The following is a 26,791-nucleotide window of genomic DNA, read 5'->3' on the forward strand; positions in this document are numbered from 1 at the left end:
AGGTCTTTCTCATTCCAGACAATCTGTTAAAAGACAATTGCAAAATATGCCTTACTCAGGCAGCAAGATCTGAGGACCCTACCCTATAACTGAATACCTTGTACATGACTTAGATAAGGTAAAATACACAGAAATGTATGTGATCTCATTATGATAGTTTAGACATTCCTATGTACACATTTGAATTAGAGACACATGTAGTTTGGATACACACTGCAGCATATATCTGTAATGATTTTAAATCAGTAATACATGTGTCACTGCCAGTAAAGTCTAACCTACACAAACCCTGTTTCTTATTCTCCTTTCTGATGGCATTGTCTGTCTTCTCATCCTTCCTTGTTTCTGAATGACTGTGTTCCTCTGCTCTACTCTCCTTTTATCCTTCCCAGTTCTGAATGTAACTCTTTCAATGACCTGTCCTTGCTTTTCCTCTTACCACTATTGGCTTTTTCTCTGACACTTTTGATTGACCTCATCCACATTGCAAGATCAGTAAATAAATTGCACCTGTGTGGAAACCTAAAAAAATGTTCAACACTCCTCAGAATATTTGTGCTTTAATGAGAGATGCTTAGACTTCTATTTATAATGTTATATAGTGTTAGCAGTCTACACAGAGCTGTGCAATATAAGGAAGGATGAAACCATGTCCAATGTAGAGCTACACAACAACTGTTTTCTTAAAAATTACATTTTCAACAACATGCAATAAAGTCATTGCATTTTTGTGTCTGTAAATCATTTCTTCTACTTTCAGAATGTGTATAAAGAAACTGGCTCTGCTGGTTCCCAGTTTTGTGTACCTATTGCCTACGCACATCGGAGACAGTCATTTTCTGGGCTGAACCAATATTCATATGAAGGGGGACTGTCATAACTAGGACACTTGCTGAGTCAGTAATGCTGCTAGTTTAGTGAACTCATAGTTTGAATAATAGTTTAGCACACAAAATGGCTGCCTCCACTGTGGATACATGATGGGCATACTTTAATCTCATATCAGACAAACAAACAAGAACAATTGAATAGCAGCATTGTCACTTGCAATATATATAATTATATATATTTTTTTTTTATTGGACTAATATACATATAACATTATAAACAAAGTAAAAAGCAAAATATTTTTACATTTGAACACTTTTCATTACAATTACCAAACATATATTCAATTTATAGAAATGCAGGAGTTTGTTTCATGGATGTACAGTACATACTTGTAAACTTGCATTATAAGTTGTAAATAATTTCCTTAAGTACAAACAATTGTATTAGCAAAAATTCTCCTTAAAGAAGAGTAAAGCTGTTCTGAAACAAGGAGCTGCTGAAATGAATCCAAGATAGAAGTTTCAAAAGGTGCAAAAATAAGAAGGATAAGCCACAAAGAGACTGCCTTGGTTAGGCAATGTCATCATGCTTAATTCCTTATTGCTAAGCAATATGTTGTAACTCAATCGCCAGACTATGTTGTGATGCATTTAGCTTAGATCCACCTGCTTGTACCATCTGTGCACATGATGTGAGATGACAGGGTTTGATATCGAAATCTGAAGTGGGCATGGAACTGAATCAATCAGGGCTGCCACCAGAAATTGTGATGCCCAGTACAAATGTAACATGCAGCCCCCCGCCATATTCCTTCTCTCACCTCACCCCCATTTTTAAATTATCATCTCTTTCTTCCCCTTGTTCTTTCCAGCCACCCCAGTCTCCGGTTCTAATCTCTGCAGTACTTTACCTACCTCTCTACTTCTCTGCTTATTCTTGTTGGCTCCTTTCCATTGCCGGTGTCAGGACGTCAGCGGCGCTGCAGGGAGCCTCTCTGCTTTGTCTCAGCTCTCTGTCCAGGAGCAGCTGCCTCTCTCTAGGGAAGATGTGCCCCTGGGGGTTTGGGACTGGAGCAAATGGCAGTAGCCTGGCTCAACCAAAATCTTGGTAGCGGCATCGGAGGGTCTACATACAAGGGGGCCCGCTGCTGCATCCCTTAATTCACTGTGGAAGCCCCGTTACCCTAATAAATCTGTTTGGACCCAGGGTTGGTTGGGCCCCATAGTGCTGTACTCCTTGTGCCACCCTGATGGTGGCCCTACATACAACGCCTGGCTCCAAGAGTCACTGCATGTATCTATGATAATATTTTCATTCAATACTATCTCATCTATTTCTAATTATTATTTTTTTGTATTAAACTACTGTCTCCATGCACATGGACAGGTCAACTTGTGTGTGCCCTTGGTCTGTGGCACTCACCAGTTGTCTCTGCTCAGTACCCAAGAAAGGTATTACCCCAAACTGAGCATGAAATCAGATGTGTATGAGAGATGCTTTTGAGCAATTTGAATGTAGCAGTCGTGCATAATGACTTATTCTGCTTTAAAAAATGGTAACAAACCAGACCTTGTAAAGTTGGCATATCCTAAACAACTTGGCACAGTAACTGCAGCAGAATTGAACTTGTGTAATCAAGGCATTTTATATTTATTATTGTAGTTTTATTCTTTTATTATTTTATGTTAGTGTGCAGATTAATGCAGTTCATCTTTCATTTTCAGCTGCATTTTTGGATAGCACAATGGAAGAAAAAGTTCAGTATGTTAAAACAATAATAAGCACTAACTAGAGAAACAAACATTGATATATTAACGGGAGAGCGAATGAAACACAGCTACTCAATTCCCTCTTTCCCAGAACATTTAACTTTATTACTTTATGTTCAATTTTCAGGGACCTTCAGTCTGGCTGTGTTTCACCTTCCTGTAAGAAAAATAACAGAAGAAAAAATGTATTGTGGATTTCCATAGGAGCAGCATTGAAAACAGGACAATATGGCCAGTCTAGAGTTGGAGCCAGACAGATAGGACACATGGGGAGACGATATGAAATCCTATGACATAGGCTATAAACACCTTAGTATGGCAGTATATACATTGGCAGAAGATACTCCTGGACAATATAGTGCATGTGTTAGATATGTAATGTCATACTTCCCAACATTGCAGCTATTCATCAAATTGCGACGTGCAATGGGGCGTGGCCACGTCACAGCAAGGGCATGGTTTTGTCATTTGGGGGCGTGATCATGTCCTTGGGAGTGTACTTAGTGCTTCTAAAGCACTAGACCGCCCCTTACTAACGAGTCCCTCCCTTAAAAGACCATGAAATTGCTGCTCCTATGTGGCAATCTTTCAGCGCTGCTCTGAGAAGTGAATTGATTTATACATATAATCCGCTATTTCAGTCCAACTATCCCAATCAGGATGACGGGATAGAGTCCTCAGATCAGGACTGCCCGACATAAATCGGGACAGTTGGGAGATATGTAATGTGGAGATACCTAGCACTACACAGTAAAGAATACATACATTGAAAAGAAAACCTTTGGGACTGCACTGGACCAATAGGAGAGCATGTATATGATCACACTAATAGGGAGGTCTGTCACACCAATCAGAAATACTGTTATTCTGGACAAAGAGATATAGTAATGACTAATGATACATTAAAAATTAAAAAAAGTTATTAATCATTATTTGATAGCAGAGCACCAATGTTACCATGCAGTATGAATTTTGTGAATTTGCTTTTAGCTTCAAATTTTCCATTGACTAAATGGTCACTCATCATATTACATGTAAGTATTTATTGTATATGTATCTTGAGTGGTGATTGAGATGGATGAGAGTGTAGCAAAACACCACGAGCTTGCTGTTGTTCAATTGTGGCCATTATATAAAAAAAAAAGTAACATGTAAAAATAGTAAATGTGCCGTAGCACACTCTACACAAAGATGTGGTATAGAATGAATTGCAATGACGTATTTCCTTTTACAGAATCTGAGTTTGTGGGAGTTTTTTAGCAATGATGTTCAGCCTTTTATTTAAATTTATTTGATATATTGCTGCAGTGAGGCCATATATTGTTTCAGTGTGTACAGAATCACAATCTTTTGAGACAGTGTTATGACTGACAAATATCGCTGGCCGGATGGTCAGTCGTGCAAAAATCGTTTAAAACGTGTGTAGTGTGTATGCATGAATCAACCAACTGATCAGACCTTCATTCGTAGGTACAATCTTTGTAGATAACACATTGGTTGGAAAGTTCTGTCGTTTGTACACAGCCCCATAGTCACTGTACCCTGGCAATATATTTATAGGAAAACAGATGAAACGACTCTGCTCTGTAACTGTATGTGTTTATTACAGCTCTGAGAGCTCCTTTTCTGAGATAGAAGAATCTGTTTCACAACCTTGTTCCTGATAAGAGCTAACCACACTACTTATTAACTTTTTTAAATAATGCTTTACTTTTTTATTTCAATGTTATGACTGTTGGTAAATTCACTGATAATAGTACCAATGGTATTGGCACAATGTTATAGGCTCACCTTTAAAATGTAGTCTGGAGTGGGAGCTTTGCAGAGACATTGAGTATACATGAGTAATAATGACTGTTTTTTTCCTAGGTGTAGCCTCATTAGGTCTAGGTTTGTTGCCTTCATATGGATCTAGCACAGTGCCTGTAATCAGGGCTGCCAAGAGGAATTCAGGGCCCCAGTACAACAAATTCATGGGGCCCCCCTTATAGTTCAGCATGGTAAAAAAAATTGTGCCACAGCTCTGCGGCGCCACAGAACTCATATTTGCTTTGTTCATACAATTGGGGGCGTGCTATGCATCATTGGGCATAGCTAGCAGGTGAAAAGCGCTAGGCCACCCTCCTACAGAAAAAAAACCTGCATTGTTGTGCACTCCTAACTTTCAGGACATCTAGCACCATAGTGTAATATATAAAGAATGCAGTGTGTACATAAAGAGTTCAGTCTTTTCCTGCCCCTTACATTGGGCAGAACTCACCAAAAATTGGGATTGTCCTACTAGAATCACAACATTTCACAGACTCTCCTGCTCTCTCCTACCTGTTCTTGTCACTTTCACCTCCTGCGGCTTGTCTGGATACTGGAATGTTGGGGGCCCTATTTGGAAATAAAAATGGGTACATTTAGAAAATTCCAACCAGCCCTGGTGTTAAATCAATAGCACCCACGAGTAATAATTAGGCCTTCCTCCAGCCCCAACATTAAAATAATAGTATTCCCATTTAATGAATAAACCTATTTCCCTCCCTGTAAACAGCCCCTGCAATAAATTAATAGTATTTACATTTCATAAATATACCTATTTCCCGCAACCATCACTGCCATTAAATAATTCATAGTCATATTTAATAAAGAGACCTCATTCTCCCCAAACTCACCCCCACATTCAATAGCCCCCAAACTACCCCATCTTAAATTATTAGTCCCCACTAATAAATTGCCCCACCATCACCCCACTAACAAAATAGCACCCATTAATTAGACACCAACTACCTCACACACACTACATTGCCACAAGCCCACTGTGCCATCACACATACTACATTGCCACAAGCCCCCTGTACCATCACACACACACACACACACTACCACAAGCCCCCTGTGCCATCACACACACACACTACCACAAGCCCCCTGTGCCATCACACACACACACTACCACAAGCCCTCTGTGCCATTACACACACATTACTGTGCCCCTTCATCATCACAACGCTGTGCCTCCTTATGAGCACAATGTGCCCCTTCAACATCACACTGTGCCCCTTCACCACAACCACGCTGTGCCCCCTTATGAAAACTGTGCTTTTCCTTCCTTCACCTGGCCCCCCTTCATCGGTATGTTCCATGCTGCCCCTCCTTCATCACTCTGTGTCATGCTGCCCACCCTCTACTTCATCACACTGTGCCATGCTGCTCCCCCCCTCTTTCATCACTGTGCCATGCTGTCCCCTCTCCTTCATCACTGTGCCATGCTGTTCCCTCCCTCTCCTTGCCATGCCCCCCCTCTCCTTCATCACTGTGATATGCTGCTCCTCCCCTCCATCGCTGTGTCGTGCTGCTCCCTCCTCTCCTTCATCACTGTGCCATGCTGCTCCCCCCACTTTCCTTCATCAGTGTGCATTGCTGCTCCCCCCTCTCCTTCATCACTGTGCCATGCTTCTCCCCCTTTTCTTCTTCATCACTGTGCCATGCTGCCCCCCTCCTTCATCACTAGGCCATGCTGCTCCCCCCTCTCCTTCATCACTGTGCCATGCTGCTCCACCCCTCTCCTTCATCACTGTGCCATGCTGCTCCACCCCTCTCCTTCATCACTGTGCCATGCTGCACCCCCTCTCCTTCATCACTGTGCCATGCTGCCCCCCTCTCCTTCATCACTGTGCCATGCTGCTCCCCCCCTCTCCTTGCCATGCTGCCCCCCCCTCCTTCATCACTGTGCCATGCTGCTCCTCCCGTCTCCTTCATCACTGTATTGTGCTGCCCCCCCCTCTCCTTCATCAGTGTGCTATGCTGCTCCCCCTGCTCCTTCATCACCGTGCCATGTTGCTGCCCCTCCTCTTATTCATCACTGTGCCATGCTCCCCCACCCTCTCCTTCATCACTGTGCCATGCTGCCTCCCCCTCTCCTTCCTCACTGTGCCATGCTGCTCCCCTCCTCTTCTTCATCACTGTGCCATGCTGCCCCCTCCTCTCCTTCATCACTGTGCCATGCTGCTCCCCCCTCCCCTCCTTCATCACTCAGTGCCTTTCTGTTTTCCTCCCTTTGCCTCCATTCTTTTACTTACCTTTGTATTGGCTTCCTTCATCTTCTGTCTGGGTCCTCTCTGTGCCGCTCCTCACTGACTGTCGGGCATGACGTGATGGTCCGACATTCAGTGCGAACGGAGCAGAGAGGAAGGAGGAGGGACACCTGTGCCGCAATCATGTGAGTATGTGTTTTTTTTTGTTTGTTTGTTTGTTTTTTAAAGAGCTTGCTCTTCCCACCAACAAAGGGGACGGAGCCACACACACACACCCCACAATAAATAATAATAAAAAAAGAAAATATATAAAACAGATTTTAAAAAAAACAAAAAAAAAGGTCGGCAGTGAGGGCCTGGGCCGGGCCCGGGTAATTAGTACCTGCCCTCTCCCCTCAGCAGCCCTGCCTTTAATGTAAATGCATTCCTTCCAGTCATCTATCTTTTGAGCCTAAATCCCTGGATAATCTCTTTTCTTCCCCATTTTCTTTGTGTTTGTTTTTTACTGGGGTAGTATTAAGCATAATGCCAGGCAATAGCAAGGCTATATGCCGAGTCTGATTCCTAATGTTTCTCTACAGTGGTATCAGAGACCCAAGTCCAAACGAGGAGCAGTTGGGAAGTGGGTAGCTATATTACAGACATTATCCGAATTCCATATGGAGAAGAAATCTTGCTTTTGCCCATCATCATCATCATCATTTCTTTATATAGCGCCAGCAAATTCCATAGAGCTTTACAGTTGGAAACAAACACAGTAATAAAAAAATATTGAGACAGACAGACAGAGTGGTAAGAGGGAACTATTTGCAATCTATGGGACAATGGGAGTTTGACACATGAGGTTAAGTTCTACATATTGAGATCTATCGCCCCCCTGGACCACACCAACAATTTCTTGAACATTTCTCTGCATGGCTCCCTTACTTCTTATCTTCTGACACCTCCACCATCATCATGGGTGATTTCAACATCTCTATTGTTAATACACATTCCAATGCTGCTTCAAAACTACTTTCTCTAAACTCCTCACTTGACCATTCCCAGTGGATTGAATCGGTTAATCATCAGGATACCCACTGTTTTGATCTTGTTTTCTCTAGACTATGCTCGGTTTCTAATTTCCTTAACACTCCTTTCCCCCTCTCGGATCATCACATTAGCTACTCACTCACCCTCAGTTCTTTAACATCCCCGCTGCCAAGTCTCCTCATACCCGCAGGAATATTAACTCCACTGATTTTCAACAGTTTTCCATCTCTCTTCAACACCTTCTCTCCCCAATTTCTACATTCTTCTCCGCTGATATGGTAACTCCTCATTTTCACAATACTCTAGCAACTGCCCTTGATCAAGTGGCGTCCGCGACTCTTCATACGCCGCATAGACTTTGTTGTCAACCGTGGCACACAAAAGTAACACGAAATCTACAAAAACTTTCTCGTAAAGCGGAACATCACTGGCGTAAATCTTGAACCTCTAATGATCTTAATGCATATAATGCTATCTATGAATCCTATCAAAATACTCTGGACACTATTAAACAAACATACTTGCAATCTCTCATGTATGCTCAGGCTTCTAACCCCAAATGCTTTTTTAACAGATTTGAATCTCTTCTCAATCCTCCCACCCCAAACCCTCCGACTGCCATCAGTGCCCAGGATCTTGCTTTCCGATTTCAAGGACAAGATTGATAAGATTTCGACAAGCAATCAGCTCAATTCCGTTGTAGCACACTCTTCTTATCTTCCTACTCTACCTCCTGTTCTCTTGATCCCATAAGCTCACAAATTGGTAGCTCCATGTCTCCTGTGCTCATTCCACATCTAACTAAAATCTGTAATCTCTCTCTCTACTGGTATCTTTCCATCAACATTCAAGCATGCAGTGATTACTCCTATTCTGAAAAAAAATAAATTCTGATCCAAAGTCTCTCTCAATTACCACCCCATCTCTCAACTTCCATGCCCCTCCAAACTTCTCGAATGAACTGCCTACACTTGCCTCATACACTGTCTTTCTGCAAACAACCTATTGGATCGTCTTCAGGCAGGCTTTCACCCTCAACACTTCACAGAGATTGCGCTGACCAAGGTTGTCAATCATCTTCATCACAGCTAAAACCTAAGGCCGGTACTCTCTTCTAATTCTCCTGGATCTCACTTCTGCATTTGACACTGTTGACCACTCTCTCCTCATACAAACAGTAGGGACCTGATTCATTAAGGAAAGTAAAGCAAATAAAATGAGTAACTTTGGACCTTGGCAAAAACATGTTGCATTGGAGGGGGAGATAAATTTATAATGTGAGGACATATTTATAATTGGGATAGAGCATGTCCTAGATCAAGTATTAATATCACTGTAAAAATAAAGCTAACGTGTATTTCTGTCCTACATATAAAAACAACCTGTATGTTCCTTATGTGTAACATAATAAACTCATTTGCACCCCTTGCATTGCAACATGGTTTTCCCAATGTTGAAAGTTACTCATTTTCTTGAATTATTTTCCTTAAACAATCAGGCCCTAGGTCTTCAAGACACTGTCATATCCTGGTTCTCACCCTACCTATCTAATCGCTCTTTCAGTGTTAATTTCTCTGGAACAACATCCGCTTCCTTTGTCAGTTGGAGTACCACATGGCTCAGTCCTAAGTCCTCTACTATTCTCTATCTACACCACTTCCTTTGGAAAACTAATAAGCTCTTCCTACACAACCACTCACCCACTTATGTACAATTAGTAAGTGTACATTGTTTTCGTTAAAGTCAAAATATGTATTCGCAACAACAAAATTGCATGTAGAGATAACAGCTGAGGTAATTATGCCACCTAAATATTTTAATAAAGAGTGTTTGAAGGTTCTGAATAAATCTCCCAGAAAATCAGAATGAAAAGTTAGCAAGCCTATGGGACCCCTATGTTCGTGGGGACCCCGGGCAACTGCCCAACATGCCCATGCGTTAAGACAGCCCTGCCTGGATGGGTTTCAAACTTTTAACATTGTTGCTAGTGCAGGGGGGAGTGTACTACTGTCCTCGAGTTGCAAAGGAGAGGTGAGCTCAGCCTCCTTTCCACCCCTGGTACCAGTAAGTCTAGGGCGGGAGCTTTATTTTTAAATCTCCCACCTAAAAATACTTTCAGGGACCCTGTGGCCGAATTTGGCTCCAGGGAGAAAGCAGCCAATTACCCAGGCAGCAGTCCCCAGGCTCCCAATCCTGGAGTTCTCTGAACTCCAGTATAGCACTTTGCATGCTGGGTTCCAAGAGGTGCTCCTGCCACGGAGCTCCAGCTGCCAACTGGGCTCACATTCAGGGAGCCCCTGGCTCCAACTTCATCCAGGGGCTGCTCCTTCTGCCCCCTGCCGGACCATCAAAGATTGGAGGACCCTCCAGCTCCACAGTACTCCCATCCCATGGACAAGGACTGGAGCGGAAGCAGCAACCTGCGGGAGGAGCTTCAGAACCCCACTGGATCACCAGGGAGATAGGAACACTTTTATTTTATTAAACATTTAATATACATATACATTTATACACTCCTGGTGCCTAGTGCCGGGAATGAACTCTTTCTCTGCAGTAACCGCCGGTTACTTATGCAGCGTACACTTAAAATACATTTATTTTTTTATTGTACATATTTAATAATTAATTTTGTACATGTTGCGCCTAGTGCTGGTAATTTAACCCCTCCGGCGCCGGTGCATTTAAAAATCCAATACACTGAACCTGGCCACGAAAGAGAACCGGGATAGGACAGTGTCTTGAAGACCTAGGGATCGTAGCATTTGTATGTGAAGAGTGTGGTCAACAGTGTCAAATGCATAAGAGAGATAGAGGAGAATGATTTGTGAGCGTATAGCATCAAGAGGACAGGTGGTAGAATAGGAAGATAAGAAGAGAGTAGATACTTCTTCATTTGAAGGAAGAGAGGGTGTCAGAGGGTGCCAGGAAGAAATTGAGCTGTTTGTTTATTGAGGAAGATACCATTTCAAACTGGATCTTATCACTCTTGTCCTTGAAGTAGGAAGCAAGATATGGGGCACTGATAGTAGTCGGAGGGTTTGGGTTGAGAGGAGATATAGAAGTGTTAAAAAGGCGTTTGAGTTTAGCAGCATATGCAGAGATGAGAGATTGGAAGTATGTTTGTTTAGCAGTGTTCAGATAATTTCGATAGGATTGGTAGCAATATATGTGAGAAATCATAGGTACCAGATGTACACCAGTGACGTTATGCTTTGCGTTAAAAGTTTCTGAGGATTTTATGCTACTTTAGTGTGCCACGGCTGACATCGAACTCAACACATTTTAAAGAGTTGCTGGAGTCACTTGATCAAGGGCTCAGAGCCGTAACTAGGGCTGTGCGACAGGGGCGATCGCCCAGGGGGCAACGCTGAAGGGGGGCGCAATTAAGGAATATTTTAGGTTCATTTGGTTAAAATTAAGTGCTAGGGGGGCCGCATTTGTCTTTCTCACCCCAGGCGCTAGAATTCTAAGTTACAGCTCTGCAAGGGCTGTTGCCATACCAGCACGGTGGCTTAGTGGTTAGCATTTCTGCCTCACAGCAATGGGGTAATGAGTTTGATTCCTGACCATGACCTTAGCTGTGTGGAGTGTGTATGTTCTACCTGTGTTTGCTTCAATTTCCTCTCACACTCCAAAAACATACTAGTAGATTAATTGGCTGCTATTAAATTGACCTTAGTCTCTATTGGTCTGTGTGTGTTAGTTTGTTAGAGAATTTAGACTGTAAGCTCCAATGGAGCAGGGACTGATGTGAGTTCTCTGTACAGTGCAACGGAATTAGTGGCGCTATATAAATGGCTGATAATGACAATGATGATGATGAGGAACGTTTGGTGAAATGTGGTACTACCATATCAGGAGAAGAGAATGTAAAAATTGGAGAGAGGTCGAGATATCTTGAAAATCAATACAGTTAAGATTTCTGCGGGTATGAGGAGGCTTGGTAGAGTTTGAGAGCCGGGAGATTGTAGCTGATAAGGTGACGATCCGAGAGGGGGAAAGGAGTGTTAAGCAAATCAGAAACTAAGCATAGTCTAGAGAAAACAAGATCAAGGTTGTGGCCTTCCCAATGAGAGAGGAGAGACGGAGAGGCTGAGGGAGGAAGTTAAAGTAGTTTGGAGGCAAAATTGAAACGTGAAGTAATGTTGAAATCGTTCATGATGATAGTGGGGATGTTGGAAGATAAGAAGTGAGGGATCCGTGCAGAGAAATGTTCAAGAAATTGTTGTTGTGGACCAGAGGGCCATAGAGAATGGATTAACAATCCGACTACCATGTACTTCAAAAGATGTGAACATAGTGAATATTTGGTAGAACTGTGCAATGTGAGGAATTGCACAGTTCTACCAAATAAGAAGCATCATTCTTATTAGTAGCTGGCTGAGTAATAAGGGACAGTGAAATTCATATGAAATGTTAGGCTGGGTACACATTACAGGTTTTTCAGCCGACTATCAGGTCAATCGATCGATAAACATCCGTTCGGGCCAATATCTCATTAGTGTGTATACTTAAACAATGAACGATAGTCGTTCTAAAGTACCGATCTTTGTTTCATTTGATTGTTCAGCAGAACTATAAATGTTGTTCTAATACTGCAATATGTATGCACTCACGATGAGGATCTCCATAGAGTTTACAGAGTCATGATCTGTTCAGCTGGCGGTTATGACGGTTGAAGAGCACAGATCTGAGGGTAAATCTTTTAAAACATGTATATTGTGTATGCATGAATCGACATGCTGATCGTGACTTTTTTTTTTCTTCAGTCGATGGTACATTCGTTGTAGATAACACATTGGTTGGAAAATTCTGTAGTGTGCACCCAGCCTTACAACAAATGCATGCATATAAGGTAGTATAGAGAACTATATAGCTGTATATTGTAAATTGTCCTTCATTTAAATTTGTATCTCAAACTCTGGCATGTTTGGTATGTGTGTCTACAAATGCAAGCAAACATGTTAGTGTCCCTCTAGTTGTTTCAAAATATTTAGGGTCATGTAATTGGTAGCTGTACACAGTGTCGGACTGGCCCACAGGACTACCGGAAAAATCACCGGTAGGCCCCTCTGCCTTACGGCCACACCCCCTTCTAGAAGTGGGCGGAGCCCATTTAGCTCACATGTTCGGTATCCCTGCTGCCCTCCCCGGCGTCCCTGCTGCTGTGTGTACAGAGTTCATCTCGCCTGCTTGTTATAAACCTTTGTAATCATTCTCACTGCCGACCTGGTGAGGAGAGTTCCCCAATCACCATCCTGATATCACCCGTGTTACACGCAGTACGTGTGCCCAGATCCTGCCAGCGTGTTAGACAAAGGAGCGTGTGCCTGCTGGGAGACCAGGTCCATGGATTCTTGTCAGATATTTCCAGATAAGGTTTTACCACAGGGAACAGTTCCCCCTACGCACATCAGACTTCTTGTCAGTAAGTGTGTTACACACAAACTGTCTGAGCGTGAGCGGAATAATAAAGGGAATACTCGTAGAATATTTAACTTAAACCAGGAATTAATGTATGGCTGCTGAACATACGTATCCTGTCATCCAGCCGGCAGCCACGTTCTGGATCAAAGGGGGGGGTCAGCTCACCTGGTGATCGGCGTCCCCCCTGCTACAGGGGCTTGTAGTTTCACGACACCTGGAGTGCCACAGGTTAGCCAAGCCTGGTTTACTGGAACAATCCCAATTTTTGGTGACTGTTCTACCCAATCTAAGGGGCAGGTCAAGACTGTGTACTCTATATACACACTGCATTCTTTATATACTACACTATGGTACTAGCTGTCCTTCGTGAGCTGACCACCCCCCCTCTAGTGTCTGGTCCCGCCTCTATGATGGCCGGCCACACCCCCACTGGTGGGCCCCTAGCATTGCAGTCCCCCGGTGGGCCCTTCATGCCCCAGTCCGACACTGGCTGTACATGATATGGAATTAGGGATGGGATTTGCCTGAAGAAAAATATACATGTCACTTACATGCTATATGAAATTAGGAATTTACTTATATAATTACACCTTTAGATGTGTATGGGGCTAGGACAGTGCATGTGCTATAATATATTGTACATAATAATGTACACAGCAGCAGTAATAATACAGTACCATGATAATGCTGTGTGTCTCTCCCCTCCCCCATCTGTGGATGTCAGCAGATTTACTGCAGATGGCTGCAGGGAGGGGGAGTATTCCTAGGTCCCGCCCGATCGCTGTTGCTAGTTCATCTTGTTGGAGATGGTTCTGTGGGAAGTAGGTTTTAGAGCACAAGAGGATTTCTCAGTAGGCTGAGGCATTATTAACCTATTCCTGGGAAATGTGGTGTTGCTTAGTCAGTATAAAGCTTATGCAAATAGTCTAATAATAAACAATAATACAGTGAACCTATCACTCATGCAGATATAAACATTGCATGCTGTTGATCTTTAATGGGTCTAACACCAACACAACAATATTATTAAGAACAGGGTATAGATATAATTGTGTGTTAAATTACAGTATGCAGCTGCGTTTTCAATCATCTGCCTTGCAGCCATTTTCCTGCTGTAAGTGATGTTTGTGCACTGCTGTATTTGCTTCCTCTTTTTGTCTGCCAGACCCTCCTCTAGCTACATTATATTACCTTAGCATTAGCTGTCTGTGTGTGTGTATGTATATGTGTGTGTATATATATATATATATATATATATATATATATATATATATATATATATATATATATATAAATAATTTTTTACCTCCCAGTCTTCTTTTACTTGTGTCGCACACCTTTCAACTGTATACCCTCCCCCCTCAAAAAAAAATCGGGGGGAGCAGTGCCTACAGAGCCAACAGAAGAGAGAAATTGCAGCAGAAACGGCGAAGCTGCTAAAATGCTCATGGGTAGAAAGGGCAGGAGAGAGTGAAGCAAAATCTGGAGACAGGAGAGATAAACAAGGAGCTACCAGCAAGAAGAATGACGACAAGTGGAAGGCAGAGAGGTAAGCTAGGAAGGAAAAGGGTGTTTTTAGAAAATAAAAATATCAATTGAAAGATTATAGAGGAAGAAAAACAGGGAGGAGGGGTGGGGGTCTGCCGGAGAAGAGACCTCTGTAAAGGATTCAAGTGTCTGGAATCGTTCTAGAAAGACTGGCTATGTGGAATACAGTACGTGTACATTATGAGATATGAAACTGTGACAGTGTACACATCCCAGCACTGGTTACACAGTCGTAGATATGTGACAGACTGGATGTGAGGACTAAATACATATACAGGTAATCTTTTCAGCTCTAATTAGTAGACCTTGGAAGTATGTATTTAGTGAAAAGTGGACTTTATTTTGTCTGTTGCAGAAGTATTGGATATATTTGTATAAAAGCATGAAACACTGTTACACTATACTAATAAATAGTGCATTAGTAGCTAAGGTTTTCTGATGACTGATATTTACTGATACTCAAACTATTTGGGTGTAATTAGTAAACATTGATATGTAGGTCAAATGTTATTATAATAGTATATCTTGATAGATGTAAGTCTGTATATTTAGGTCTTTCTCATTCCAGACAAAATATTTTGAAATGGCGATTGCTTTCCTCCTCTCTCCTTCCTCAGAATGTGAGATCGAATTACCCTGCCCTGTGTATCTTGCATTCTTTTATTTGCCCAGTAAATACTGTACACTGACTGTACATCTGTCACTTAGATAATATAAAACGCCCAGAACTTTGTATGATTTCATTATGATCATTTAAGTCTATTTTCGAGTAATTTATTTATTTCGTGTGTACACAGACGGATTTAGAGACACATGCTACATGCATTGGCGTTGGTCTGGGTGCACACTGCAGTTTCAGCATAGACATGTAATCAACAGCACTTGTACATACATGTTTCATGTGTCCAGTTTTCAGTGTGTCCAACATTTTCAATAAATCCTCTCTTTCAGAGACTAAGAAGAGTAACACATTGGGTCAGTTGTGATAACATGTTTCGAGTAGTGTTGCTCTCTAACTCACCCTATACTATCTGAAAACATAGACAGACCTCCATGAAAAAATACAACACGCCTAATGTGGCACAATAAAAAGAACAATCGCTAAACTATATTACTTTACGTGTACATTGTGTCTTGTGTTTTAATACTGTGCACATTTTAGTAATTTAATACGATATGATTATACTACTGTTTACAACATTCTCTCTGAAATCTTCTGGTGTAAAGAGGTTAATAATATAATGAAAGCTCTTCATCACCTGTGACTCTGTACCAGATACAATATGGCGCTACAGCATACATTTCATAGGATTAGCAGTGGGAGTTCCTCTACTGTAAATGATGGTATAAACCCTAAATGATCTTAAATCACAAACACTTTTTTGTTTATATTTAATAGACAAAGGTAAGTGCATTTATTTAAATTATTATTGTATTTAAAATATTAATAAATTAACAGTATAATAATAATAATAATAATACACATACATTAGCTTTGGTCTGTTAGCATGCTTGGTAACAAGGAGTTCCTGACAAGTGTATTAATTTTTGAAAACTGAAAGAGCATTTATTAAACTTGATATTAATATGTCACCCTTTCAGACACATGGAAAAAGCTAGCAACTAGGCTTTCATTTATGCATGGTTTATTGCTCCCATGAACTGCAGACACATCAAAGAAAATGTGTGCACTCAGCTGAAAGTGTCTTTTGTAAAGGAGATGAGTATCTTTGTTAGCATGCAGGGGAATAAACCATTAACATGGAAAGAAGGATCTCTTCCACAAGGTTACTATTCTGCAACGCCACATAAAGGTAGTCTCCTGGTAAGTTTGGAGAGATATCTGGTGCAGAGGCGAGAATGTAGCGTTTAACAAGCCAATCCAAAAGAAACCGGACTACACACTAGTAAACAGGACACAACAGGATACAATGCTGTATGTTTCAGCTAAGTACAGGCGTACTTGGGCACATAAATAAGTATATATATAAATTACCTGTAATAGCTGTCTCCTGCACTTCTTTTTTTGTCTCCACAGCTATTTTTTTATTTTTAGAATTCCTTGCACTTTCAATGAATACTTGTTTCCTGTTTGTTTGTTTTTTTTATTTAATCATTCAATTGTTTTCCTTCCATTGCATTTCCGTGGAAACTCCAAATAAATAATACTGCTCCCTGGTGTTGTCAACTTAGCAGCTTAATATATGTTGCTAGTTTAAGATATATATCTATAGCTATATATAGATTAATATATAATCATTAACTACAGCACTGCCCATGGTTCATGTTAGTTAATTCAATATGCAGCACTGATGAGGGTACATATGTAACCAATACATTCCTTATTAAAGTATTAATATTTACTGTTAACTTTATGTTTAAAACAATTTAACTTATATTGACATTTTCTTGAACTCCTAACTGTGATGACCTGGCTGACTTTATTTTGCACCTCTAGTGATTTCACAACAGTGGGAATGTTATAAGCTCACCTATGTTTCACTGTTTATGTATGTGTAAATTAGTAGCATAGTTGATGGAACAACACAGACATTTCATATGCAGGAAAGGGGTTAATACATATATAGTGTACATGTTGCTTTAACATAAAAGGAATTACTGGTACATAAACAATACAGTATTATTGAAACCTCATTTTGCTCTGTCATCATTTAGATCGTTTGAATTGTGCAGGCTACCATGTATGAGGGAATCCTGTTTATTTGAGGATACAGTTCTGTGTGTGTTTTACTGTGGATTTGTAGCACCAAAGAACATATACAGGATATTTTTTTTTCTGTGTCTAGAAATGTGAGAAGAAAAACAACCATAGTAAATGTATGTCAACACCAGCAGGTGGCAGGCTACTTCCTGATTCTGCACTGGTGGGACGTATTTACAAAGACTAGTGTGTGATGTCTTCAGAGTGACAACTGAAACAGTAGCCTAGTAAATGTTATATTAATTATTAACAAAGTTTAATTATAACTCACTTAAAAAGGACCACTAAGCTTATTTAAACCAGTTAGCTTATAAAAAGGAGCTACTACTAACTTTTAAAAACATGTATGTAAACCTTTAGAAGCTTATCTGAATTGAAATTATTTGAAATACCATAATCATGTACAAAACACACACAATTTATCACCTCTTCTGCATTAATGAAGGTCTTTCTACTGATCAGTCCATAGCTGTTGCTATAGTAACCAATAACCTACACTGTTAATCAATCACAGGCTTCATTTTTGATTATTATGACAGCAGCATCACTAAAGGGGTCTTGAGTGTGTTGGTGAGAAGTTGTCTGCAGCTGCCTTGCTGTAAGGGACTTTGACAAGAGGCTGTTCCCACCCCCCACATTGTCAGGACCATAGCAGCTACCTGCTACCATAGTAGTTCTGTACCTGATCATGAGAGAATGTGTGTTTTCCTCTGCACTGAAGACCACATTTCTTTAATTGTGGCAACACAATCTATTTTTGCTTCCCGGCACGTTGCTGCCCAGTTTACACACACATCCAGTTAACAAAAGGTTCAGTGTGTGGTCTTAAAATCAATGCATTGCCTTGTAGTTGATCTGATCATTTTTGATCAGGTTATAAAAAAACATTTGGAAGATGTACATACACACATACTAGTAAAGGCCATCTTCCGTCCGCCTTTTCCAGCATGTCAGATAATGATCCAATCGATGTGCCCCATATTGCTGGTGATATTACAGGCTGTCTCCAGTCTATTTTAAGGACACACAAACATCAGCAACCATCTCAAGCTCTGCCAAAATATAGTCTTACATCTACAGTATATTTGTAAACTACATTTGAAACACTTTTAAATAGGACACCTTATTTTAGTGGTCATTTAAAGGGTTCGTGGATTAAAACCACTACTTAGATCAGTAGAAATCATATCTTGAAATATGAGTCATTTCATAGTTAATAAATGGGCTGTTCCCCACTTATTTTCCATTTGCAAGGACATGGGCTGAATGAAATATGCTAGAAAAACAAACAAACTTTTTAACATCAGTTATTTAGTTCAGCCCAGATTATTGCAACATAAATCTGTTGGTGAAAAAGACAAGAGTAGACCATTGTGTCAGGGTGATGGAGCCTTTGTTGACTCATGGCAAGCATGGAGGGAAACTACACCTAATTTTTCTCTGTTTCATTTTGGGTAAAGTCTAGCAATTATTGGTTTAAACATTATTGTTTGTGTTACAAGAATTTCACCCAATCAATTAAAAAGCAATTAAAAGTACCAGTAGTTGGGTTTTTATATCTTTCCTCTCTTTCTTTTGACTCAATTGAGAATTTAGTTGCTAGAAACAAGGCAGTCGGAAAATTCCAGACCTGAATCACAATTATCTTCGTCCCAAACAGCTATAGTGCCAAATGTGTACCTAAGATAATTCCAAAATAAGTTATGGGATGCTCTGTGTGGCTATACTTCTAAGCAGCCCCGGATTTATATCTTTGACCCACTTTGGCTCGTTGTATTCACACCTCTCTCCGTCACTAAAACGCTCAAACACAACCACCATAAGTCCCATATGTGGAAAAAGGCATTAACCTTTAATAAATTATTGATGACCATATGTCTATCTGTTACATGCATTGTTGAATGTTTGGAATATGTAGATAATTATTATTTACATATTAAGAATATTGAACACTGAGTGTACTATAGAGACATATCTACTAAGGCCAAATGTAATTATTTTTTTTTAAATATTTTTCACATTTTTAAAGTTTGACTTCCTGACAAATGGACCTAGTAGCAAATGCTGAAAATGGATGACTCATTTTGTCTGTGACACTATCACAGTAAGTTCCTTGGTGTTGTATTGTGTGCTTATGCCAACTACCGTGCCCTATCTTCACTGCAGGCAGGCTCATGGTAGGGATTCTTCATATCTTGCTTGTTCACACTCCCCACCTGTGAGCTGCCATCCATAAATCAGGTAATTTTGAGGCTATGCAATCGTTTTCCACTGTTAGATATCAATGCTTACAGATCAGGTCTGAGTATGTCTCACATAGGCAGCTACTGCACTTGAACTGTGAGCTTGTCACATAATTAAAATGTACAGGTCAGGTAAATTAGCTGATTAATCCATGGCTTATTTTTAAGTAGAGGATTCCCCCAATGATCCCTCCCCCAACAAATGACTGGCTTGAATATTAACTAATGCTGGAGAAGAAACTAGTAATAGTAAACCTTCATAACCTTCAGCAGAGTGTGGTGCTGTTCATAGCTGCTGCCTAGGCTCATGGCTATGTGGCCTCCCCACAAATTTGGGCCTGCTGACAACACACACACCAAAGACTCTCTGCACAACTACAAATAATTGTACAAATGTTTATTGAGGTAACAATAAAGCATAGAAAAATGTGTTTCTTGTTTTAACATCAGACAACATTAAAAAGCAAGGTATAAAATATTATCTTGAGGACCTTTCATTTATGTTATCCGTTTTTTTAACCAACACTTTATAACACATACAAATTAAACAACTCGTTTTCCCTTTAACTTATTTTGTTTATGTAGTTATTGTTTCTTGCTTTGATATAATAAAACCAATCCCTTTTTTTTGCATTATAATAAAGTGAACCAACATGTTCATATATTTTACGTTATTGGATATTGCTTGTTACACTGTCTCTATAATCTACTTTGAAAGGATCAGATGTATTACAATTTCCATACCTGCATTCCAAATTGATATGATTTGAACCAAGTTATGACGACACTCTACCTATCATCAACATTAACATAGCGCCAGCAAATTCTGTAGCGCTTTACAATAGGGAACAAATACAGTAATAAAACAATACTGGGTAATACAGACAGAGGTAAGAGGGCCTTCATTGCAAGCTTACAATCATTAGCATATTCTTCATATTCTACAAGTGATAATTGCATCCGTATACTTTTGGGTGCAATATCATTAAATGACCTTGACAGTAGGAAATAATTCATTCTTCTGACACCAACTCTATTTTTCTACTGTGCTATAAATTTTTTTTTAGACATTTTGAAAAAAACAACAATATAAAAATTCACACTGGAGCTTTCTCAACCAATAATTGGGCCAATCAAGTATAGTGACATGATGGTTGAAAGTCGTCCCAAAGTGTCGATTGTCGGCTCATTTGGTAGGTCGTACTGTTTAATATTTTCCTCTCAATCACCTAACGATCATGTAGTGTGTATAAATTTCAGATTGATCCACAAGCAGCTGCTGATACTTCCTTGAGCAGGAAGTTCCTGAAGTCATCAGGGTTGTCCTGTATCTCCTGTAGCAGGGACATATGAGAGAATGAGTCTCTCCTCTTGAATCACTCTTTGGTCCAACAAGTTCTATTCTTTCTCTTTCTTTCCCTTCGGGTCTTTACTTGCAGTCTTTTTGCTACAGCGAGCAGGAAAAGAGCAGTTGCTTGTTGTTCTTCAACAGTATCAATATTAGTAAAAAAAAAAAATTGTGTGCAGTTGCGAACGAACGTACACTGTACACAAGTATGTGCTAACGAATGTATGAAGAAAACGTATTCACTTCTCTTTTTATGAGGTTTTGGGTTGTTACTATTGAACCTGCTCTGCCCTTTATTTAAATTTCTTGATAATATCATTAGATGGACCTCATATGTTGTTCCAGCGTGTATGAAAATCCAATCTTTGCTCACGACAATATGGCTGTGAAAAGTCTCTACCCGGACAGTCGGTCTTTCGTTAATCATCTAACTAGTGTGTATGCATTAATCGTCCGAGCGATCAAACCTTTGGTCGAAGCTAAAGTCGTTGTAGATAACACGTCGGTCGAAAAATTCTGCAATGTGTACCTAGCCAAATATAAAAGATATTCCCAGATAAATAGGTCCATTTGCAAAATGTGAAATTTGGTCTGGTCACGAAAGAGGTATGAGGTTAGATATGTTTTTTTGTGTGCTTTTTGTTATACAAATATGCTGTTTGTATTACTTTGTAATTGTATGGTGTCGCCCAGATCTCTGGAGTATTTTGCGGAATCACAAAGTTGTTGTTTTAACAGTGAGTCACTGGCTACTCTGGATTAAGATTTTAATTATGTGTTTTAAGGTTTCTAGCAATACAACCTTAAAAGTGAAACTATCACTGCAAATGTTCAATAGAGTTTAGAAAGCATTAAATATAAAATAAACAAAGTACTAAATATTTTGGATAAGAAAAATATACATTTTATCGGAGTTTGTGCAGATCTGTATGCAGTGTTAAGTGGTGCCGAGGAGGAAAGCCAACTCAAACAAGTTATTAAAAAGAAAGAGAGACATCATGTCTGGAAAAATGGGGCAGGTCAGAGAAAGTGAGGGCTTTATACATAATCTCAAATCAGTCCAAAGGTAAAAAATAAAAAAGATCTACCAATGCTAAATTTATTCAGAGCATTTCACATTCTAACACTCTCTCTGAAGGCAGCAAAATAACAACTATACCAGACAACAAAACTACAGGCTACTAATCACAATGAATTATGTGAAAATATAAAAACAAAAGTTTAAATAAATTACAAATCTTGCATTTAGGATTTAGACACAGGCCAGTTGGCTCTCAGCAGTGGCACTGCAAATGGGTTTTCAACATAGACTTAAAGAAAATATTTTTAATCTAAGTTTTGTTTAAATTTAATTATAAAAATTGTACCTAGAATAAAATAAAAGCAGGGAGTGTTTCTATGGTGCAAAATGACTGTTGTATTAAAATGTTTTTTTTTGTTGTTTTTTTAAATACACCTGTATCAGATGTTGTTAAATAAATTCTCATGTCAGTACTACCATTTAGCTGTCCTTCTGATTTTAACAGCTTCAGCACAGTCAGGCATGTCAACCTTCATACACAAATTAGGACTTGCTCCAAGCCACACCCCTAATGCATTTCATCAGATGACTCTATTAAGGGGGATAGGACTGTGAGAGGGACTGGATGTGAGGTGAGAAGCTGATGGCGGGGTCAGTGATGGCACCAAGGCAGCAGGAGTGGGGGAACAGGGGAGAGCGTGATATCTACCATTAGGGAGTTGTGGGGAGGGACAGTGACAATAGGGGAAAATAATGAGCTCATTGGGTCATTCATGGACAGTTCATGTGTACAAGATAGTGTGGAAAATAAGTGAGAAAGATGTAAAGTAGGGGGACTGAGCAAGCAGTGGTAAGTAGCAGGAAGCAGTGTCAGCAGGGATGGAGGGGAGCGGTTGAAATAGGATGAAGGTGAGGACATAAAGCAATAATAGTTAGGGACCATAGTGTATAGCTGGTATGAGATACATGGTTACTAAGCAGTTCAGTAATTCAGTAGTGACCTTGTCCATGCTAATAGTGAATTTTCAGGCAGTGCACAAATAGGTGCATAAGATGCAGGTTAACATGAATTCACAAGAGAGTGATGGATTTTGTCCTTTTGTATCAGTGATTTCAGGTGCAGTGTTCTCCTCTTTGCCAACTCTTTAACTTCAGTATAACTCTGAATTATGCTATATAAAATTGAATACACTTAAGTGTAACAAACACACTTTGAAAAAATGCATTAGCTTTGCATACACAGACGCTTACAGACAATGCACACTGATTATATATGGTAACAGACACTTGTGATCAGTGAATTGAATCAACCCTAATAACTTCAAAGAACAAAGGCTAACAATAAAACCTTAATCAAACAGTGCAAAAGCAGAATACCATATATCAAGTAAAAATAAAATTAATAGCACTTTTATATTTAAATTAAAAACCTGCCATCTGCTCCAGACAAGGCATCAAATAATTTTATTAAGATTAAAAAACTAGAAATGTAAGTTAAACTTCAAATACACATATGTGATAAATAATATTGATAGTCCCAAAGTTCCCTCACTTTCATGATTAACTTAAATCATACACTATGCTAAACCGAGAAGTATTTAAATGAAAAGCTTTATTTAATAAAAGTGGTGGTTCTAAAGTGGTCGAAACCTTTTGCACAGTGCGCTTCCAGATTGCCTTCTAAAATTTGGGCATATCCTGGTGTTTCCACATTTAACACAACATTTATGCTTCACAAGGAATGGGGTAGAGGAAGTAGTAAACGAACATCAGCTTAGATTGATGTTTAAGATAACCATTTACTGTTTTCGTGTGATAAAGGTATTTTTTTATCTGCTACTATATACATTTGTGTATGAATTAAATGTCAGAGACGACATGGACACTACAATATCAAAGATAATGTCACATCTTAACCAAAACAAAAGTTGTCATCTCATTGAAAGTTACATTTCTGCACAATTAAAGATTTTTGTAGTATGTTTCAGTTGCTCAATTTGGAGTCATAAAAACACAATGACAACACACAAAAATATATAATGAAACAGAAGGTGAGCGGACGCTGCTTGCTAGAACTTCTTGGCTATAGGTAATTTAACCCTTTTGCTGCTGTAAGTTTTGAAAGAATGTTTACCTAATGTGACCAGACCAATTTGCAAGATTACAAAAACAATCAATTTAGGCATAAGTCCATAATTTCTAACACAGAATTTGTATAAATCCTTTCTGGACAGTCTACCCCTTTCTAAAGTTATTATCTTATAAATAAAGGGACAACATGGAAAACAAAACTTCTCATCATTTCCTGTTCAGTATGTACAACTAATGACAACAACCTGGGTAAAACAAATATATATAGTTACTATAAATGTTTAGCTCACTGCACATGTATGCAGTCAGCACGCCCAAACAAAATATTGCTAACATGCTAAATGTTCACAAATATATCTGCCCTGAGGAAACAAACTACAACTGCAATAGTAGAGCAGAGCTGGTGTCCCATGAACCCATTTTCAAACTATATAAGTGAAGTTTTGGCAAATACTCTATTTTGGACAAAAATGTATTCAATACCAGCTTGTGCGGGTGCTGAATCAAACTGATTTTATGTTACATTTTATCATCTTTTTTTCTTCTGTGTCTGCAATTTTCACTTTTGATACTATAACTAAAACATTTTGATACTATTGTATAAATAAAGGATAGTGGTGTTACTTTTTCATTCCATTATTCAGTCTCACTATATTGACAGTATTCTTGGAAGCACAACTGCTAAATGGAGTGTGAACCATTTATACCGAACTTAACTAAAAGACGCAAATATTGTAGATAAAGATTTTGACTTTTTTGAGGTTACGGTTAGCTACTTGTGTTTTATGATATAAGTGGCAGGGTAGAATCGGGCACTTGGGCAAGTATTGCAGAAAGGAAAATGGTGGTGTCACTGGGGGGAAGGTAGTATTGAATTGTTACTTGGGGTAGCTCAGCTTGTATAAAAAAAAAATAGCATAATAAATAATTTTAATCAGATTTGGTCTCATAGTTCTGAGTTCTGTGCAAGTTACTAAATTTTCATTTTTGATTAGTGTAGTCATGAATAGGAAATTTGGTAGCCCTAAATAGGTATTGATGACAGCATATAACCAGAGACCACTACATGACATGAAAAGCATAATCATGAACTCCTAGACAAGTTACACATCAGATTTGCTATCACACACTGATAAGGCAGCAGTATGAAATGCGAACAATGCTGTGTTGACAGTCACTGCAAGCACGTACTTGTAAATGTACAAGCTACATCACTGACTAAAAGTTTACCAACTATAGTTGATTTCTTTAAACACCTTTTACATATTTCTTCTTTTCTCCTTAAATATTTTCAGTTGTACTAGAAATTAGGTAATAAATGGAGAATAATTTTAAGTGTCCTGTTTACGATAAACTGGATTATTTGTGCCAAAGTAATTAATACATAATCTGATGGACTGTGAACTCTATTAGTTATTAATCCACTAACCTATCTTTCGGCATGTAGCTGAGATACCAAAGAGTTATTGTTCAGTGTCCCCAGCTCATCCACCTACATGTCATATACAGACAGTCTTGCTCAACATAACTTCAACAAGGTTATTGAGGATCCATCCTCCAATTGCATCTCTCCTCTCATCTACCCGAGGCACACCTACTGCTTCCGAAAATGGGGATTATATCAATTTTGGTAGTGTAGAAGGAAACAAAATGTTTGCATGTATATTGGTAGCTAAACACATTCTAAATACAATTATGCTGCACAGATTTTATTTACAGCTAAAACACATGACTGCAATATGTTAAGTTCCAGCAGCGCATCAATACAATTTGGTAAGATTTATAACCTCTAATGATCATAAGTCTCATTACTGTGTTTGCCCTCATTGATATCTGAGGCTCTAGGATGGGAAACAATACTCTGCAGGGTAACTGTGGTATATACAATCTGTCTCCTAATGCATACATTATCTTTACTGCAACTGCACACAATATTTGCCTCTAACCTTCACTTATTTACATTGGCACTATGAAATGAACACTTGAAATGCCCTTAGGATTATAATCATGTGTAATAGGGCAGTGGAAAATAACCCTTCATAATACAGATATTTTTCAATATGTCCAGTCATTCTAGCTGGTTGAGGGCTAGTTTATGATAATAAATATTGTAGCAACATTGTTACCAACAGAGAATGTTGGAAGTATGTATATTATATTTCACTTTTATTATTGTAAAAATCAAAGTAAACAGGCACTAATCAAGTTCTACTATTATATTAATGTTATTAAGTGCTTTTTATACGCCTGTTACAAACATTGAAAAAAGACTTATTCAGGATGCCATACCTCTGAACACAAAAAAAAAAAATAGGATTGAAGGTCATTTTAACTGCCAAGTTTCAATGCATTACTTAAAGCCAGGAGTCAAAATGATATTTTATGACTCAGAATTTAAGAGAGACTGTTCTTTCATATTAAAGTTTTCTGGTTACTGTTATTGCTCATTAAAGAGTGTATCTTAGAACACTGCTCTTCACCCCATTAATTACATCTGCTCTTATATATATTTTGAACTGTGTGGAGTGAGGAAACTGAGGATTCCAAAAGGTGAGAATTATTATGTGGCTTGATGTATTTGCTACACAGTCGAACTAAACTTAACATATGATATTAAACTAATGCTACCGTACAGAAACAGGCACATTTCTTGGCAATATTGGGAGATGTGAGACTTGCCATTACACTTTATATACATATTCCCAATAGATAGCAAGATCCCATATTTACAGGCATT

The 26,791-nt window shown here is 39.2% G+C and overlaps 3 long non-coding RNA genes across 7 annotated transcripts in view; 2 read left to right on the top strand and 1 right to left on the bottom strand.

Annotated features, from left to right (window-relative positions):
• Window positions 1-26,791, top strand: part of LOC142144026 (uncharacterized) — a 995,146-nt gene that overhangs the window by 767,588 nt on the left and 200,767 nt on the right. The window lies entirely within an intron of this gene.
• LOC142144023 (uncharacterized) overlaps window positions 1,088-26,791 on the bottom strand; it is a 34,670-nt gene continuing 8,966 nt past the window's right edge. For all 3 annotated transcript variants that reach the window (XR_012689641.1, XR_012689642.1, XR_012689640.1), the window contains exon 3: window positions 1,088-2,757. This is a non-coding gene — a long non-coding RNA (uncharacterized LOC142144023). The remainder of the gene's footprint in view (window positions 2,758-26,791) is intronic.
• Window positions 13,577-18,889, top strand: LOC142144022 (uncharacterized). 2 transcript variants are annotated; one of them, XR_012689639.1, is made up of 3 exons: window positions 13,577-13,902; window positions 14,395-14,906; window positions 15,581-18,889. It is a non-coding gene; the product is annotated as an uncharacterized LOC142144022 (long non-coding RNA). The 2 variants fall into 2 exon arrangements; XR_012689638.1 differs by having other exon boundaries at window positions 14,395-18,889.

This window comes from Mixophyes fleayi, chromosome 3 (genome assembly GCF_038048845.1).
Source record: "Mixophyes fleayi isolate aMixFle1 chromosome 3, aMixFle1.hap1, whole genome shotgun sequence".
Lineage (NCBI taxonomy): Eukaryota > Metazoa > Chordata > Amphibia > Anura > Limnodynastidae > Mixophyes > Mixophyes fleayi.